The sequence below is a fragment of the Vombatus ursinus genome, unplaced genomic scaffold (genome assembly GCF_900497805.2).
Source record: "Vombatus ursinus unplaced genomic scaffold, bare-nosed wombat genome assembly UNPS02002993.1, whole genome shotgun sequence".
NCBI classification, from domain to species: domain Eukaryota; kingdom Metazoa; phylum Chordata; class Mammalia; order Diprotodontia; family Vombatidae; genus Vombatus; species Vombatus ursinus.
In genome coordinates this window covers 47429-66210 of record NW_020942771.1, presented here as the reverse complement: position 1 = coordinate 66210, position 18782 = coordinate 47429, and the positions used below count along the sequence as shown (strand labels likewise).

Sequence of the window (18782 nt, the reverse complement as noted above, 5' to 3'; positions counted from 1 at the left end):
CTGGGCGAAGAGTAAGTAGAAAAGTCTGTGTAACACAAAAAGGAAGATGTAACAGCAGCAAGGGGCTGAGACCTTATGCTTTTTCATGGGTTACAGATCCAGGGATGAGAGTAAGGGAAGGAAAAAATGAGTCTTGTTGGGAACAGAGACTGAATAAGCCCCTGAAACTGAGAAAGGAACGAGGCCCATAAGCCCATATCTGGGATTAAAAAATATCTTATACAGCTAGAAAAAATAATAACAAAATTCATGTGGAAGAAATAAAGGTCAAGAATATTAAGGGAAATAATGAAAAGAAATGCAAGGGAAGGGGGCCTAGCCATACCAGATATAAAACTATATTATAAAGCAGCAATCATCAAAGCTACTTGGTCCTGGCTAAGAAAAAGAATGGTGGATCAGTGGAAGAGGTTAGATACAGAAGACACAGCGGTCAATGACTGTAGTAATCTGTTTTATAAACCCAAAGACTCCAGCTTCTGAGATATGAACTCATTATCTAACAAAAAACTCTTGGAAAACTGGACAATAGTATGGCAGAAACTAGGCATAGACCAATGTCTTACACCCTATACCAAGATAAGGTCAAAAGGGTTATATGATTTAGACATAGAAGGTGAGACCATAAGCACGTTAGGAGAGCAAGGAATAATTAAACTGTCTGATCTATGGAGAATGAAAGTATTTATGACCAAACGAGAGATAGAGAACATTATGAAATGCAAAATGGATAGTTTTGATTACATAAAATTAAAAAGTTTTTGCACAAAGCCGCTACAATCAAGATTAGGAGGGAAGGAGAAAGCTAAGAAACAATTTTTATGGCCACAGTCTCTGATAAAGGCCTCATTTCTAAAATATATATTGAACTGAGTCAAATTTATAAGAATACAAATCATTTTCCAATTGATAAATGGTCAATGGATATAAACAGGCAGTTTTCAGATGAAGAAATTCAGGCTTTGTATAGTCATATAAAAAAATGCTATAAATCACTACTGATTAAAGAAATGCAAATTAAAACAACTCTGAAGTACCACATCACACCTATGAGATTGGCTAATATGACCAAACAGGAAAATTATAAATGCTGGAGAAGATGTGGGATAATTGGAACACTAATACATTGTTGGTGGAATTGTGAAGTGATCTAATCATTCTGGAGAGCAATTTAGAACTATGCCCAAAGGGTTATAATGCTGTCCAATACCACTTCTTGGTCTGTATCCCAAAGAGATCATAAAAACAGAAAAGGACCAACATCTGCAAAAACATTTATAGTAGCTCCTTTTGTGGTAGCCAAGAATTGGAAATTGAGGGGAAGCCCATCAGTTGAATAATGGCTGAACAAGTTGTAGTATGTGATTATGATGGAATACTATTGTACCATAAGAAATAAGGAGCAGGTGGACTTCAGAAAAACCTGGAAAGACTTACCTGAACCAATGCTAAGTTAAGTGAGCAGAACCAGGAGAACATTGTACACAGTAATAACAACATTGTGCAATGACCAACTTTGATAAACTTAACACTTCTCAATAGTACAAGGATCTAAGACAATTCCAAAAGAATCATGATGGAAAATGTATCCACATCCAGAGAAAGAACTAAGCAGTCTGAAAGCTGATCAAAGCATACCTCTCCCTCTCTCTCTCTCTCTCTCCCTCTCTCTCTCTCTCTCTCTCTCCCTCTCTCTCTCTCTCTCGGTTTCTTCTTTCTTGTGGTTTTTCTGTTTGGTTCTAATTCTTGTTCCACATGACTAATGTGGAAATATGTTTAATATGATTGAACATGTGTGGCTTACATCAGTCTGCATGCCATATTGGGGAGAGGGGAATGGAGGGAAGGGGAGACAATTTAGAACTCAAAATCTTATAAAAGTGAATATTAAAAGCTGAAAACAAATATTTTTTTAAAAAAGTGAACAGATGACAGGTATTAATATTACAAATGGAGAGCTCAGGATATCCTTGGGAATTCAAAATAAATTGTACTGGAACACTGTCATGGAACAAAACTATCATCTCCTAGTCATAACATTGATCCATAAAAATTCGAGAACAGCATTTTTAATAGTATACCAAGTGTTCCTAATCTCTAAGCTGCATGGATGAAAAGCTTTCAACATATAGAGACCTAGGGGAATAAGAGAAAAGCATGTGGAAAATGCCTGAGGAACATGTGATCCTCACAATCCTGTCTCCTCCTAGAATTGTCCTAAAGATGTATTCATGGAGCCTGCAGCAGATGAATTAACATCCCAATAATTTTATTGGGTTACAAAAGACAGTAATTCTGTGCAATGATCTGAAGAACATTAAACAGAAAAGAATGTATGTATGTAACTCCATCAAAAAGACTACTAGAGATGAATAATAATGATAATAATATCAAACATTTCTGTAGTGTGTCATAGTCTCAAAAGCACTTTGCGACGTCTCATTTGAACGATACAACCCCCCCGTAATTTATTTAGCACAGATATTATTATCACCCCCATTTTACAGATAAGAAGATTGAGGTTTAGAGCAAGACAGAACTTCAGTTTAGCTCTTGTGACTCCAATTCCGGGTGTCTATTCACTATGCCAATTCACTAGTGGCAGGGCGGCTTGTGTTGAAGAGAATAAAACCCCCCAAATCTTAGCTAGTTTTAGAAAGAAATTTATTAAGTCTCCTGGTAAAGGAGACTGAGGCAGAAAGAAGCGTGTGGCTCCCTATTGTCTAGGTTGTGGAAGGTTTATATTATATAGGATTTAGATTAAGGTACCCACATATAAACACCAGGGGCAGATGCACCTGCCTCCCTGGGTGCCCCGCCCCTGTCCCTCCCTTCCAGGCCTGAGCTTTGTCTCCTCTTGCCTGGAGAAAGGAGGCTGAGACCCGCCCCTTCCCCAGACCAGCCCTTTCCTACTCTACCCTGGGAGTTGTGAGGAATCCAAGTCCCATTCAAGGACTGGTGGTTTGCAGATGCTGCAGCAGCTACTGTGCTCTTCCCTATTGTGGAGTCCAAGACATCCCTCCCTCGACCTCCCCCTTCTCCTCTTTGTCCTCCCTGTTCCAGCTTCCCTAAAAGGACGGACCCTTAACAACCATAACCAGAGCTCAGCTGCTGCCCCAACCCCCAGCCCTGCAGCCTGCCCTCAGGAACCTGGGACCCTGGTCAGCCCTAGGCCCACCTCCAGGTGGAGGATGCACTGTAGCCCCCTCCCCTAACCAAGCTGGTTGATGGGGGCTGAGAGAAAGGACAGGGTAGGAGGGGAGGCTCACCACTGCTCTGGGCCTGATGTCACAGAGCCGCCTCCCCTCCCTCCTCCCTTCCCCTCCTCTCTGGGAGGAGACTATCCCTGCCCTGCAGTGACGTCACGGTGCCCGCCCTGGGCCTCCCACATTCTATTAAATGTAAGTCTTTGTCTTCAGAGGAGGATTTGAGTGGGGCGAGCTGCTGGAGGTCTGCCTGCCCCGCAACCACTTCCCTTCCCGTCTTCCCTCACACCCCTCTCCTCCTTTACAGCCATCTTCTTCCCATCTTCCCGACTGGCCGATCCTGATGGTCCTGCTAGTGCCTAAGTGCCTGTGAGTGAGGTAAGTGCTTCCTCCCCTGTACCTACCACAGCCCCTCCCTTTCTTCTTCTCTTCTCTTCACTCCCCCCCCACAACTCCTCCTCCCAACTGGCTTCACTTAGTTCCGGGAGGATGTGTCTAAGAGTGGGTAGAAGGTCCTGGGAGTATCAATACCTTTGTTTATGCGTGTGTTGAGTATGTAGATAGAATCATACGTGTGTGTGTGTGTGTGTGTGTGTGGTGTGTGTGTGTTCCCTGTCTGTGTCTCTGTGAGTGTATGGAAGTGTGGCGTATGGGTGTGTGTGTTCAGGGGTGAGCCTGTGTGTGCCTTCTCCTCCAGTGTTGCTCTTGCCTGAGGCTTCCTGCCTACCCAGACCTTTGTCTGGAGATCTGGGGGTTGGGGGTTCGGGGTTCATGGGGTTAGGTGAGGTGCAGGGGAAGGCCAGAAGGGAGAAGCCTTTGGGGACACTCCCTCCCTCCCCTCCTCAGGTGGACGTTTCCATCCTTTCTTCCTCCCTCCCTTCTATTCTTGACTTTGCCTTGGGGCTGGGAACAAAGGACCAAGTCTAAGAACTCTTCCCGTCCCCTTCTCCATATCATCTCTTTTGGTTGGTGTCATTTAATTACATGATATATTTGTTTTTGTTCTGGTTTCAACCACCACCTGGCGAAAGGGGAGTTTCCATGTACCTTGTTGTGGAACAGAAAGAGGAGACTGTCTCTGAACATGAGGATCTCTATGGATCTTTATGATTTGCAGGTTTAAAGAAAAGAGTTGTTTTAATGTGCACTTCTCTCATGATGAGGGATGTGAAGCATTTTGTCATAGGGCTATTCATAGCTTGGATCTTTTCCTTTGAAAACTTCAGTCCATATCCTTTGACCTATTGGAGAATGGTTCTTAATCTTAGAAATTGGAATCAGTTCCTTCTATATTTGGCATATACAAAAGTCCTTAGAGAATTTTCCTGCAAAAATGTTTTTTTTTTTTCTCACTTCACTGTTACCCTTCTCATTTTAACTGCATTCGATCTCTTTGTCTGAAAACTTTCCAACTTTATAGAAGCGGAATTATCCATTTCATTTTCTGTGTTCTTCTCTGTTGCTTGTTCTGTCGTAACCTCTTCCCCTATCTGTAGTTGTGAAAAGTAATTTCCTCCTTGCTCCTCTAATTTGCTATTGATTTCCCTTTGGCATCTAATTCTTGTATCTGTTTGTAATTTCATTTGATAGGTGGTGTGAGGTGTTGATGTCTTATCAAACTTCTGGCAAACTGCTTTTCCCTTATCCCATCTGTTCTTTGTTAATCAAATAGTGTGTCCTCCCCTGCACGCCACCCCCCGCCCCAACCCCTGCCACTGCAGCTTCTGTCTTTGGATTTATTAAGCACTATTTTATTTTATTGATTTCTTTCTGTCCTTTGCATACCTAATCTTTTCCATTGATCTCCCATTCAATTTTTAACAAGTTCAAATTGTTTTCTGGACAGCTAGGTATTCTACGAGGCCTAAAGTCAGGAAGACTCATATCCTTGAGTTTAAATCTGCCCTCAGATACTTACTAGCTGTGTGACTTTCAGCAAGTCACTTAACCCTGTTTCCCTCAATTCCTCATCAGTCAAATGAGCTGCAGAAGGAAATGACAAACCACTCCGATATTTTTGTGAAGAAAATCCCAAAAGGGGTCAGAAAAAGTCAGATAGGAACAATATGAAACAATATGAAACATTAACAGCAAATGTTTTCATAATCACTGATCTGTAGCATAGTTTGAGATCTGCTACTGATAGTTACCCCAAACCCATTTTTTTCCTCCTTCCCCCTTCCATTACTTCCCTTGAGATACTTGAACTCTTTTTAAACATTCTTATTAATATTTTCTGTTTCTTACATCACCAGGTTATCCCATGTATCCCTCCATTTCTCCATCATCAAGAGCCATACCATGTAATGGATTGTATTTTTTTTGTTTTAGGGAGGAAAAGAAGAGCAAGCATAACTGATCAGTGCATAAGGGAAAAGGTGTGTAATGTGTAACACCTATTGACCTCTCACCTCTTGGATGGGGTAGGATAATGGTGTCTTCTCATGTTTTTTTTTTTTTCATCCCACTTGATCTTTAACATTTTGTTACAGGTAATTTAATTTTTTGCATCATTCTTTCTATTTAAATTGTTGTAGTTACTGTGTATATTTACCATTTTCTTGGCTCTGCTTAATTCACTTTCTGTCAGTTCACGAAGATCTTTCTATACTTCTCTGTACTCATCACATATATCATTTCTTATAGCATAGTAGCAGTATTTCATGACATTTATGTTCCATGCCTTGTTTAGCCGTTCCCCAGTTAATGAGCACCTACTTTGTTTCATAGCTATCAGAAAAAAAAAGTGCTGTTATGAATATTTTGTAGCATATGAGGATTGTTTTCTTATTGATGGCTTCCTTGGGATGTAATGGAGTCCCTGTTTTAAAGGCTTTGTACATTTTTGTTACTTTCTTTGCATAACTACAAATTACTTTCCAAAATGGATGTGTCATTTCACAGTTCCACAAAGAATGTATTAGTGTGTGTATGTTCCCAGACCCTTCTTTAGGTGTCAAAACCATATTTATGACATAAAAAGGAATTTGATAAGACTCCTTTAACTGTTGTTTCAAATAGTATTGGGATGAAATGTTTTTTAAATGTTTGGTAGAATTAGTTTCAAATCCCTCTGGTCCTGGGGATTTTTTCCTAGGGAACTCTTTTTTGCCTTGTTCAATATCTTCTTTTGAGGTAGGGTTATTTAAATATTCTATTTCCTCTTCTGTTAACATGGGCAGTTTATATTTTTGAAAGCATTCATTTCATGTAGACTGTCAGTTTTGCTGCCATATGATTGGGCAAAATAACTCCTAAGCATTGCTTTAATTGTATCTTCATTGGTTATGCATTCACCCTTTTGTTTTTGAGACTGGTAATTTGGTTTTATTCTTTATTTTTTTTTTTGTTTATCAAGTTGACTAATGGTTTATCTATTTTGTTAGTGCTTTCATAAAATCAGCACCTACTTTTATTTATTAATTTGACTTTAAAAATTTTTTCTTAATCTCATCTTTGATTTAGGGATTTCCATTTTGATTGGAGATTTTTCATTTGTTCTTTTTCTACTTTTTAAAATTTCATGCCCAATTCCTTGATCTGCTCTTTCTCTGTTTTATTGATGTAATTCCTTTCCCCTAAGTACTGTTTTGGCTGCATCCCACAAATTTCTGTATATTGCCTAATTATTGTAATTCTCTCTTTAATGAAATTATTGGTTGATTCTATGGTTTGTTCTTGCATCCACTCATTCTTTAGGATTAGATTATTCAGTTTCCAACTAGTTTTCAGTCTATGCTTCCACATCTCAGTAATCTATATCGCATGGTGGTCTATAAAAGTTGCATTTAATATTTCTGTTTTTCTGCATTTTGTTATGAGGTTTTTATGTGCTAATATATGTTCATTTTTTGTGAAGGTGCCATGTACAGCTGAGAAAATGTTATATTTCTTTTTTATTTCCATTCAGTTTTCTCCAAAGTTCTAGCATATCTAACTTTTCTCATATTCTTTTCCTCTCCTTAACTTCTTTTTAATTTATTTTATGCATAGATTTGTCTAATTCTAAAAGGAGAAAGTTGGTGTCACCCCTTAGTATAGTTCAGGGGTAGGGAACCTGCAGCCTCAAGGCCACATGTAGCCCTCACGGTCCTCAAGTACGGCCCTTTTGCTGAATCCAATCCTTTTATTAACGGGATTTGTTCTGTGATGTTTTGATTCAGTCAAAAGGCTGCACTTGAGTACTTAGAAGACCACATGTGGCCTCAAGGCCACAGGTTCCCTACCCCTGGTATAGTTTTACTATTTCCTTCTGCAAGTCATTTAACTTTTCCTTTAAGAAGTTGGATGCTCTGCAATTTGGTACATATTTGATTAGTATTGATATGATATTATTGTCTATGGTTACTTTTAGCAAGATGTAGGTTCCCTGCATATCTTTTTAAATTAGGTCTGTATCAGTTTTTGGTTTGTCTGAGGCCATGATTTCTACTCTTGCCTTTTATACTTCAGCTAAAGCCTAACTGTGTGTGCTTGGGGCTGGAGGGAGCTAATTGTCTGAAGCTTCAGATCTTTTCACCCTGCTGTTTTCAGAGCTAGTTCTGGGGGTTTGAAAGTTTTTGGTGGTTCCAAAGTGAAGTGATTTGGGAAGAAGTTTGGTCATTGCTTTCCTGGTATGTGCTCTGGGCCTTACCCAGTAAGAACCCCTGATCCCTTAGGACTGCAATCAGTACTTCTCCACAAGGTCTCTGCTCCCTTTTTTTGCTATCACAAGTGTAAGTTTATTTTACCTTTTTGTACAGTATACTACAAAACACCAAAGTATACACAGGTTTAGGAATCTGTAGGAAGTTACCTCCACTCCTCTCTAAGGATGATATCTCATCAATAGCTTTACCCTACCTCTTCATGAGATAATCACAGTATAGGTTAAAAGTGGCACTCCCAAGAATACATTGTAAGATATAGGACCACTAAATTCCATCTAGAATTTGAATTCTAACCAAAAGAATACAAATACAGCATGGGGGGGGGCAGGGAGAGGAAAACTCTATTAATCTATTTTCACTTCCTCCTTTGTACCTAGAGTTCTGCTATTTAAACAGAAGCAAAGGAACATATAAAGACAAGATTAACAATCAATTATGTGGCAAACATCATTACATGCCCCTCAAGAGATTAAAATGGAGAGGTCCTCAACCTATTGGGTCACAACTTGCTTTTGCCTGAGGCACCTCTATGTGGAGTAGGAAATTGGGGTATGTGCTAGCTTTTATGAAGAGATTTCATTCCAAGTCAGTCCTATTTTCATCCACTGGCATTAATTATTAAAAATAGCTTCCTTGATTTCAATTTATAGACAATAGCATTAGGAACAATGTGAAGATATGTACCCTGTGCCAAGTCTTGATGTTCCAGGCCTACTGAGAAGAGACTGAACAGCTTCTTTGTCTGCTAGTCCTTTTTATCTTGTTTCTAGGCTACAGCTTGGTGGCAGCACCGTGGAGAGGTCATTCAGGCATGTGGACTTAAAAGGGGGTGAAATAACGTAGACCTGATTTTGCTTTTCTTTTTCTTTGTATCCTCAGAGCTTAGCAAAGTACCTGGCAAAAAGTAGGTACTTAATAATGTTGTTGATTTGTTTATTGAATCTAGTTCCAAGTTCTAACCCCTACTAGGGAGAATTATATTATTCAATTAGTTCTCCTCAATTATCCCTTATGTTTTATTACTTGGAGGGTTGTTTTCAGAGAAAAAAAATAGGACCAAATAAAAACCATGCATATAACAGGTCTAAATATATATAATATATCACAGTATATGTAATTATCTAGCATATGAAGAAACATAGGTGCATAAAACATACTGGTAATCTAACATTTAATCATATAAGGTTGTAGTTACACTGAGGGGGGCTATGGGGGGGGCTATAGGATCACCATAAATATGAGGGTTGAAACCAAAGTTATTTTGACAATCTCCAAAGGCTGTTTAGGAAAATTTGCATTTACTTATAGGTTTGTTATTTTTTTTCCATGGAATTTACTGGATCCATTCAAAGACTGTTTCAAACTGTGTATTTCCAGACTACTTCCCTGCAACTAACGCCTTATATCTATTCCCCCTGCCCCCAATCCCTATTTCTATTTAGGAAGATAAAGGCTACAACCATCAGTACTTGCAGTGGATGAGAGGAAGACTAGGCTACACAAGTGGTTTATGGAGCAAGAGTAGATAAATTAATTTCCCTTGCATGAAAGAGACAAAACCCCTTTTGATTTGGAAGCTGCCAACAGAGCAGTGGAGAAGAAGGAAGGTAAAGATGAGACTAAAAAGGTAGAGGTGTGAAAAGGAATCAGAAGTACTAGAGTTGAAAAGAATTTTTCAGATCAACTAGTTTGATTTCATCATTTTATAGATAACAAAACCGAGGTGAAGATGATTTGCTCATGGTCACACAGGTAGTTAGGGTAGTCAGAATTGGGACCAAGGTTTCCTCACTCCCAGACCAATGCTATTTTCCATTTTCAACAATTGCTTCCTAGAATGACTTGCGTTCTGATAGGCATTTCTTTGGGGAGACTCAAAGAGCATTTTATTTAAAACATAAAGTTGGGAAATTGGGGGAAAAATTCTAAGCAGAAAATGTTAGTTATTTTTATAGGTCCAATTCTGATGACAAAGTTTTGTCCAAGTACTTTGGAGAAGCAGGTCTACTAAAAGATAGTCAACATCTACCTTAAGTCTCTATGCACTCTTTAATTCCACCTCCATTTCTTCTATTGGAAGGACATTTGCTTAGTGTCTCAAGGATTATAATGAAATCAAAGTTAATCTCCATAAATTATAGGATTGTTGTTTACAGTTCCCATCTCTTTCACAATCATAGTCAAATGTAATATTGATTCTGCTAACTGGTTTGGTGAATTATTCATTGGCATCTGCATTGTGCTTTTCCTTGGACCTCTTCCAGGGTACCACAATGGAGGTTGTGAAGTGTGGTGGTAAGGAGGGTCCCAATCCTTTGCACTTTCTTCCAGCCTGGGTGGCTTTGTCTTCTTCTGTGTGCTCCTCATGTTCCTGCTCTATGTCACCTATGCTGGGACCCGGGAGCATCCTCACATGCCTATTTATGACAATTCCTTCTCCTACTACCTTCCTCACTCAAAAAAATTTTTTTTACCATGGGTTCTTGGCTCAGCTACCCCTCTTCCTTTTCATCTGACCAATGATGCCTTCTACCAAAGCTATACCTTTTCCATTTTTAATATATGTATACAATGACTTCAGAAGACTCACACTACCCATCCCCTATACCCTGGACCCCTAGCCTCTGTCCTCATTCCCACAGGTCCTCATGGTGGGCCCTCTATCTCTTTATTCCCTTTGGCTCTTGATTCTTCAGAGAGGCTTTGGGCCCCTGTATTCACATCCAGTTCCCTCTCTTGCCTCTTCTTCCAATGGGAGAAGAATTCCTGGCCTTGAAATGGTTTGTTTATGATGCATGTTTTGATGTGAAAATCCATTCCATTTGATAGTAAACCACCCCTTTTACTCCAGGTATTGCATTAGACTACTCATCTTTGGGTTCCTGGATACATTTTGCAAGAGATTGCATGAAGCTTTTTCAATCATTTCTCTTTAATGTATTATAAGTTTCAAGTTTAAATTTTTAAAAAAAATTTTGGTCTTGACTAAGGGAGCACCATTCACTGTCCTTATATCTTGTATCTTTAAAACAATCTTAAGGACGAAGAGTTTTTTTTTTAATTTAGAGAAATCATTCTTCCTTGACAAAAGGTACCGTTCAAGTACAAATTATGAGGACAGCACCAAGCTAACTGAGAAAACAGAAGACCTAAGAGACTATAGGCTTTTCAGGGGAAAAAAGTATTTGGAATTTAAGGGGAAAAAACCCAGCTTCTTCATAATTAAAGTCCAAAGAATGTATTCTTGATTGTATGGAATGTTTCCAGTGTCATTTACACATGTAAGTCCTTTTACCAAGTTTGGTGTCACCACTTGATATCCATGTTGTCTGTGGAGGGGTTCACTGTAAGTGATGTATTGGGCTTCCAGGACCTTTGGGCAATCTGTACCGTGTAGCCACTTTTGGTATAGTCTCTGCACATGTGTGTTAGTTTTTGGAAGCTGCACAGGGATCTCAGCATACACTTCTTCCATTTGTCTCAGCAGTGCCTTGTCTAGTTTCCCACCTTCAGTTTGAGTTTGACCTTTACCATTTAAGCATCCTCCAGGACAAGCCAGGACCTCTACAAAGTGATATGGGAACTTGCCCTTTTTTAATTTCAGGATCATGCTCTGGATGTTTCAAAAGCCATAAGCAGCAGCAAACCATAGCACTATTTCCCCATTTTTTTTTCTAGAGTGATCTCCTGGAAGCTTTTGTTTTTCAGTCTCTGTAAGTGATTTCCTTGATGTCCATGTCAAACAGTTGTCTGTCTGCATATTTAAAGATGTTCTCCGGGTAGCCATCTCACCTGGTCACACCATCACTCACTGTGTCCCCTTCCTTTATCTCACCAAACAGAGTGTCTACTACAGCTTCTTTCATGAATTCTTTTTTTTTTGTTCCATAATCTAGACAATTTCAACTGATGTTAACACACAATCAACATCATGAGAATTATATGAATCAGTGTAAAAATCTTCTCTAAGGGCTTACAGCTTCTTATCATAACAAGGGGCCGTAATGATATGGAAAATTTTATCTGGAGACAAGTTCTTCTGTCTGGCAAAGTAATCCTTCACCAGTGATCCCATGATCTGCTGGGGGGATTTTACAGTACATATATGTGGTGTAATTGGGTTACCCAGCACCCTTTCTGTATACTGGATCCAACCTGGGCAGGCAGAGGCAAACATAGGTAAGGAATGTTCTTTGTGCTTTTGCTGGTGATATCAATGTATAAATTCTTTCTGACTTTCCAGGATACTGAAATCAACAGATATCGTTGAATCCAATACATAATGTACACCAAGACATTTTAAGAAACCACAGAGTCTTTTTGATACATCGGTTACACTGAGATTGAACTTGGCAGCAAAAAAAGGCAAAAACTGAGGGCATATGGACACTGCCAACACTTTGTGGGCTGAAGTATCACATTTCTTATTAAGATTCAGTATACTAAAAAACTCCTTCTGATTATGCTGGAAAACTTTTATTCCTTCCTCCACAGTAACACAACTGTCAAAGTCCAGGTAATCATTGAGAAATATTTTAGCATCAGCCAACTTGTGGAATTCACTTTTTTCTTCATGTTCACTGTTAAAGTTTGGTGTATCAACTGATACACTTTGTTGGTCATCAGTGTTTGTTTGTTTTTTTTTTTTTAACACATTCCTTCTTTGTGCAATTTTCACACTTCATTTGGAGAGTTGTTTTTGATTGCTGTTTTAGTACAAACATAGGAAAGGTAGGTTCAGAATCCGGTCTTTGTGTGTGCTTCGGTACAGACTGACTTCCAGTCTTGGCTAGAGGAGAATTTGGGATTAGGCAATGCTTCCCAATCAGGGAACCATATATTGAGGTTTACAGGCTTAAGGATGCTGTGACCCCAAAATCACAACACGTGGTCCTGCCTGAATGAATTTGACCCAAGCCTTCTTTCAGCCAAATACAAAGTTTATTAAAGATCTGCCATATTGGGCAGGCTCATAAGGAATCTAAGCATTTGTATCACTAATGCAAGTGGGCCAGATCTTAAGAATCTGAGCCTCTGTTCCCTCTTGACTAGAAGTGATATTGCTCCTCAGGGCCCCTGTTCCTTTGGAATTAGAAGTGATACTACTCCTCAGGGTCCCTGCTCCCTCTCCCTTTTGCCCTTAAACTGTGACACAGAAGTCTCTTTAGGCAATGGAATGTCTAAACAGCTTCCAATCTTGTATGTAGTGCTAGCCCAGGGATTTCTGTAATCTCTTTCTAACCAATTGCTAGATCTCCTTATTGTCTCTGGTTTGAGAGTTCCCAAAGCTTAAGCTGCTTCTGACTATTAAAATTAATTATCTGAGATAGAAAATAATTCTTAGGTACAAAATTTCCAAGTAAATAAATAATAATTTCCAAAGTAATAGTTGACAGGTTCCCCTTAAGTCAATGAATTCCTCAGTAATAAATGATAAAATAGTGATTTACAGAGCTTATTTTTCTAATAGAAAAGAGGAACAAAAAATATTACAGCAATCTTAGGAAACTTGGTTGGAACACAATTCAGTTGGACAAGGCAGGTCATGTGACTGGTTTGCTTCTCCCAGGCTTTCTTAAACCAAATTTGTAATGTTGGCAAAGTGAGATTACCCCAGATGTCTTTGGCCCACAGCTGAAACATTTTGTAACCAGAAAGTTTCCTTTCAAGGGGCCTATATATGTATATATATATGTATGTTGTTTGTTTGTTTTTTTTTAGGTAATTGGGGTTAAGTGACTTACCCAGGGTCACACAGCTAGGAAGTATTATGTGTCTGAGGCCAGATTTGAACTCTGGTCCTGCTGACTCCAGGGCTGGTGCTCTATCCACTGCACCACCTAGCTGCCCCAAGGGGCCTATATTTTCAACTAAGACTATGAAAGAGGAACTTGTGGTTTGTTAGCAGTCGTCCCCCATCCCCCAGCCTCCAGCCTGCACTTGGCAGAAAGAGAAACCCAACCTTAGAAGATTACACTACTCAACTCATACTTAAGTTCTAGCTGAAGAAAAATAAGGGAGCTTATCCACTAAGTCTAAAGAACTTAACCTTTTGCCAACTCCTCTTCTTCCAGCTGCCAGAAAGGGGGAACTTATCCTTTAAAAGAATCGTCTAATCCTATGATTATTCTATTCCCACAGTCGTATATATCTTACTCTACATTATCTGGTACTAAATGATAAAGTCTTATCAATCTATCTATTTACTAAATCTGTAGGTAACCTAGACTTAAGAGAATATCTCTATTAGTTTGGCTTAGCTGTTAGGGCTAGCCTTTCCTAAAGAAGGGTGTTTAATCCTACAATCCAACTAAAATTAAATCAAAGTCATCAGTACTAACTGATTTAAATGATATTCCTTTTAAGTCCACCAACTACTCTCACCACTGGTGTTGTATGCAAATGGGTTCCAGGCCAACCTTGGCCACTGTATTACAGATCTCTCCTTCCAACCTCTCAAGTTGTCTTGGGCTTCCTTGGAAGAATGTCTCAAACTGACTTTTTCTTGGCTCTGCCACTTGACAATTACATGTGAGGTGTTATTTTAAAGTTGTTTGGACAGTAATGTTGAGAGAGCTTGGCTTAGTGCTTCTTCTACTTAGCCTTCTAGCTAATAACTTCTTGAATTACATTACTGATCATTTGATTCTTCATGAAGTGCAGTAACCAACAAAGGTAAAAGGGCATTATTGCCTGACTGAGAATTTTCACCAGCTGTCCCCCGTACCTGATATGTTCTCACCCTTCATCTCCGCCTCTTGGCTTTCCTGGAATGCCTCACATTCCAGATTAAATCCCACCTTTTACAGGAAGCCTTTCTTGATCTCCCCTAGTTCTAGCCCCTTCCCACTGCTTATTATTTCCACTTTATTCTGTTTAGAGCTTGTTTCTCCATAGTTGTTGAATGTTATCTTCCCCATTAGATTGAGCTTCTTCAGAGCAGAGACTCTTTTACCTTTCTTTGTATCCTCAGCACTTACTTAGCAACGTGCTCGGAACATAGAAAGTGCTTAATGTATGCTCATTGACTGACTATTCTAGATCAGATTCTCAGTAATAGGAAGGAAATGGTTTTGAGGATGGGAATGATGGGAGTGCTGGGAGGAAGTGGCCACTCAATCCTAGAGTTTGTGATAAAAAAGGCAATATGGGCATAGTCTGAGAAGCCAGTGAACCTAGTCATTTAGTGTTCCAGAAATCCAAAGACCATAACTTGTAAGATAAGCACTTACTTTTTAACAAAAGCTTCTGAGACACTGAAAAGCAGTATGGCACAAATTAAGTATAGACCAACATCTCACAACGTAAACCACTCGCAGTCCCACAAAAATTACTGATTCACTGATAGGCATGGTATCACTAGCATCTGGCCATTGCTTGTAAAACTTGGTGTTTCTTAGTTGAATTATTAAAGTTAAAAGACTATGTATCTTAGAAATTGCAACCTCTGTTTTTTTTTTTCTTTTCTAGAGGTGATCTATGCTCTAAATCAGTACTGATTAGAGAAATGCACATTAAAACAACTTTGAGGTGCCACCTCACACCTATGAGATTGGCTAATATGACAAACAAGGAAAGTAATAAACTTTAGAGGGGATGAGGAAAAAACTGGCACACTAATGCACTGTTGCTGGAGGTGTGAACTGATTCTGGAGAGCAATTTGGAACCATGCCCAAAGGGCTATAAAACTGTGTATACCCTTTGATTCAGCAATACCACTCCCAAGTCTATATCACAAAGAGATCTAAAAAGGGGAAAGGGTCTACTTCTACAAAAATACTTGTAACAACTGTGGGAATAGAATAATCATAGGATTAGAAGACTCTTTTTAAAGGCTAAACTCCAAATGAATACATGACTTGGACATTAAGGGAGATATTATAAACAAATTCTAGAATTGAGAAATTACCTTTCTCATCTATATATAGAGGAAGAATTCAGAAACAAAAAAGAGCTAGAGAAGATCCCGGGAGGTAAAAAATGATCCTTTAAATTACATTCATTTAAATTAATTCAAAAGTTTTTGTAAAAAGAAAATTAATACAGTCAAAACTATAAAAAAGCTGGTAAATGGGAAAAAAAATCTTTGCAGAAAGTTTCTCAGATATGTAAGGTATATAGAGAACTACTACTCATTTACAAACATAAGAGGAAGTTCCCAACTGATAAATGGTCAAATAAAATAAACAGGTAGTTTTCACAGGAGGAAATCTAAACTATCCATAAACATATGGAACAATGATCAAAATTAGTAGTAATTAGGAAAATGCGAATGAAAGCAACTCTGATGTTCTCCTTCATAACCGTGAATCATAGGGCATTGATACCAAAGATAAGCAGATAGACAGTTAAGAGAGCAACTAATTGCCCTTTATGATCTGATTGGTAAAATGACAATAAAAAAGGATAATGACAGTTGTCAGAGAGACTGTGGGAAAACAGGCTCAATAATAAAGTGTTAGTGCAGCTATGAGTTAGTTTAGCCATTCAGAAAATCAATTTTGAAGTATGTTCCAAAAGCACTAAAATAAGCATACCTTTTGACCCAGCTGTACCATTGCTAGGCTTATATACCAAAATGATCAAAGAAAGATGAGAAAGACTTGTGTGTACAAAAAAGTTTATCGCACATTTTTTGTAGTGGTCATAAAGTGCGGACTAATCAGATGCCCTTCAATTGGCAAAATGCCCAAGCAAATCATGTTATTTAAATAAAATGGAATATTATTGCAACATAAGAAATTCCTAAAGGAAGAGTTTCACAAACACCAGGAACATCAAGTATCAAAAACCAAAAATCTGTTATATGAATGAAGGATTAGACTTGCTCTTCTTGGCTCCAGGGGTCAGAACCATGAGCAATAGTTGGAAGTTAGAAAGAGGTCAATTTAGGTCTGAAATCAGGAAAAACTTCTTAAAAATGAGCATTCTCCAAAAGTGCAATGGGCTGCCTTGAAGAGGTGGTGGGTTCCCCCTCCTTGGAGGTATTCAAGGAAAAGCTGAATGACCATTTGTCTCTTACACTGGAAATTCCTTTTACGTATAGATTGGATGGGATGGCTGCTGTGATCCCTTCTAACTCAAGTTTTATGCAAATTATGTGAACATAAGCTGACAGGGAAATCTGAGCACAACATGTGGGTTTTTCAATAATATTTTATTTTTCCCCAGTTGTATGTTAAGATAATTTTTAACATTCATTTACAAAAATTGAATTCCAAACTTTCTCTTTCCCTTTCTCACCTTTCCCCTCCCTGAGATGATACACAATCTGGTATGAGTTATACATGTTCAACCATACAAGTTATATTACCATGTCATGTTGTGAAAGAATACATAGACACAAAGGAAAAAAAACATGAAAAAATACAGAAAGTGAAAAATAATATGCTTTGATCTGCATTTAGACTTCATCAGTTCTTTCTCTGGAGATGGAGAGCATTTTTCATCATGAGTCCTTTGGAACTATTGTGGATCATTGTATTGCTGAGAATAGCTAAATCATTCACAATTGATCATTGAATAGTATTGCTGTTACTGTGTATAATGTTCTCCTGGTTCTGCTCACTTCACTCAGAATCAGTCATGGAAGTCTTTCCAAGTTATTCTGAAATCTGGGTGCTCATCATTTCTTATAAAAGAATAACATTCTTTTACAATCATGTAACAACAACTTGTTCAGCCATTCCCCAGTCATTGTGTATCCCCTCAATTTCCAGTTCTTTGCTACCATAAAAATAAAAAACAAAACTGTTACAAGTATTTTTGTAGAAGTAAGTCCTTTCCCCTTTTTTAGGTCTCTTTGTGATATAGACTTAGGAGTGGTATTGCTGAATCAAAGGTTATGCACAGTTTTATAGCCCTTTGGGCATGGTTCCAAATTGCTCTCCAGAATCAGTTCACACTTCCAGCAACAGTACATTAGTGGGCCAGTTTTTCTTCATCCCCTCTAAAGTTTATTACTTTCCTTTTTTGTCATATTAGCCAATCTCATAGGTATGAGGTGGCACCTCAAAGTTGTTTTAATGTGCATTTCTCTAATCAGTACTGATTTAGAGCATCTTTTTCCTATGACGATAGATAGTTTTGGTTTCTTTGTCTGAAAACTACCTGTTCATATCCTTTGATTATTTATAAATTGGAGAATAACTTATAATCCTATAAATTTAATGCCATTCTTTATATATCTGAGAAATGAAGCCTTTATCAATGACAGTTGTTGTAAAAATCGTTTCCAGCTTTCTGCTTTCCTTCTAATCTTGGTTGCATTATTTTTGTTTGTGCAAAAACTTTTAAATTTAATACAAATCAAATTGTCCATTTTATATCTCATAAGCTTTTCTGTATTTTGTTTGGTAATAAAATCTTCCATTCTCCATAGATCTGGAAGGTAAAAACCATTCCTTGCTCTCCTCGTTTGCTTATGGTATCACCCTTTATATCTAAATCATCTACCCATTCTGATCAAACATTGTTGCTGTTGTTGTGCCATCTGTCCTTTTAGAAGAGGACCAATGATATCAGGAGGGTGATGTCTTGACTTGCAAGTGAATTGGATTTAAGGGAAGCAGAGCTGTGCAAAATCATCAGCCTCATTCTCTCCTTCAGAGTGAGGATGACTGAAAATGGCCCCAGATGCAATGGGAGACCTAGGCCTTTTAAACTAAGGTCTCTCCAAGGTCTCAGTTCATCTGAGTGATGAACTTAAATCTGTGATTTAAGGCTATGTAAGAAATGAGCAAAAGATGCCCTAGTTTTTCTACTCAAAAAACATCAGTGTGGGAGAAAAAGACCTTCAGGGTTTCTGGCCATAACAAAAACAATTGTTATTTACACTCACTCTGAACCATCAAAACCCAAACAATGACCAAATGAGACTTAGGCCAGGACCTGTTATTGGCCAGTCAGTGAGAGTCAGAGTGATTT

The 18782-nt window shown here is 38.4% G+C and overlaps 1 long non-coding RNA gene and 1 pseudogene across 1 annotated transcript in view; one reads left to right on the top strand and one right to left on the bottom strand.

The window, feature by feature from the left end:
* The first annotated feature begins 3445 nt into the window (after positions 1 to 3445).
* LOC114049181 overlaps positions 3446 to 18782 on the top strand; it is a 47173-nt gene continuing 31836 nt past the window's right edge. The window contains exons 1-2 of the long non-coding RNA XR_003569842.1: positions 3446 to 3584; positions 5538 to 5584. This is a non-coding gene — a long non-coding RNA (uncharacterized LOC114049181). The remainder of the gene's footprint in view (positions 3585 to 5537; positions 5585 to 18782) is intronic.
* On the bottom strand, positions 11162 to 12540 carry LOC114049172 (annotated as a pseudogene).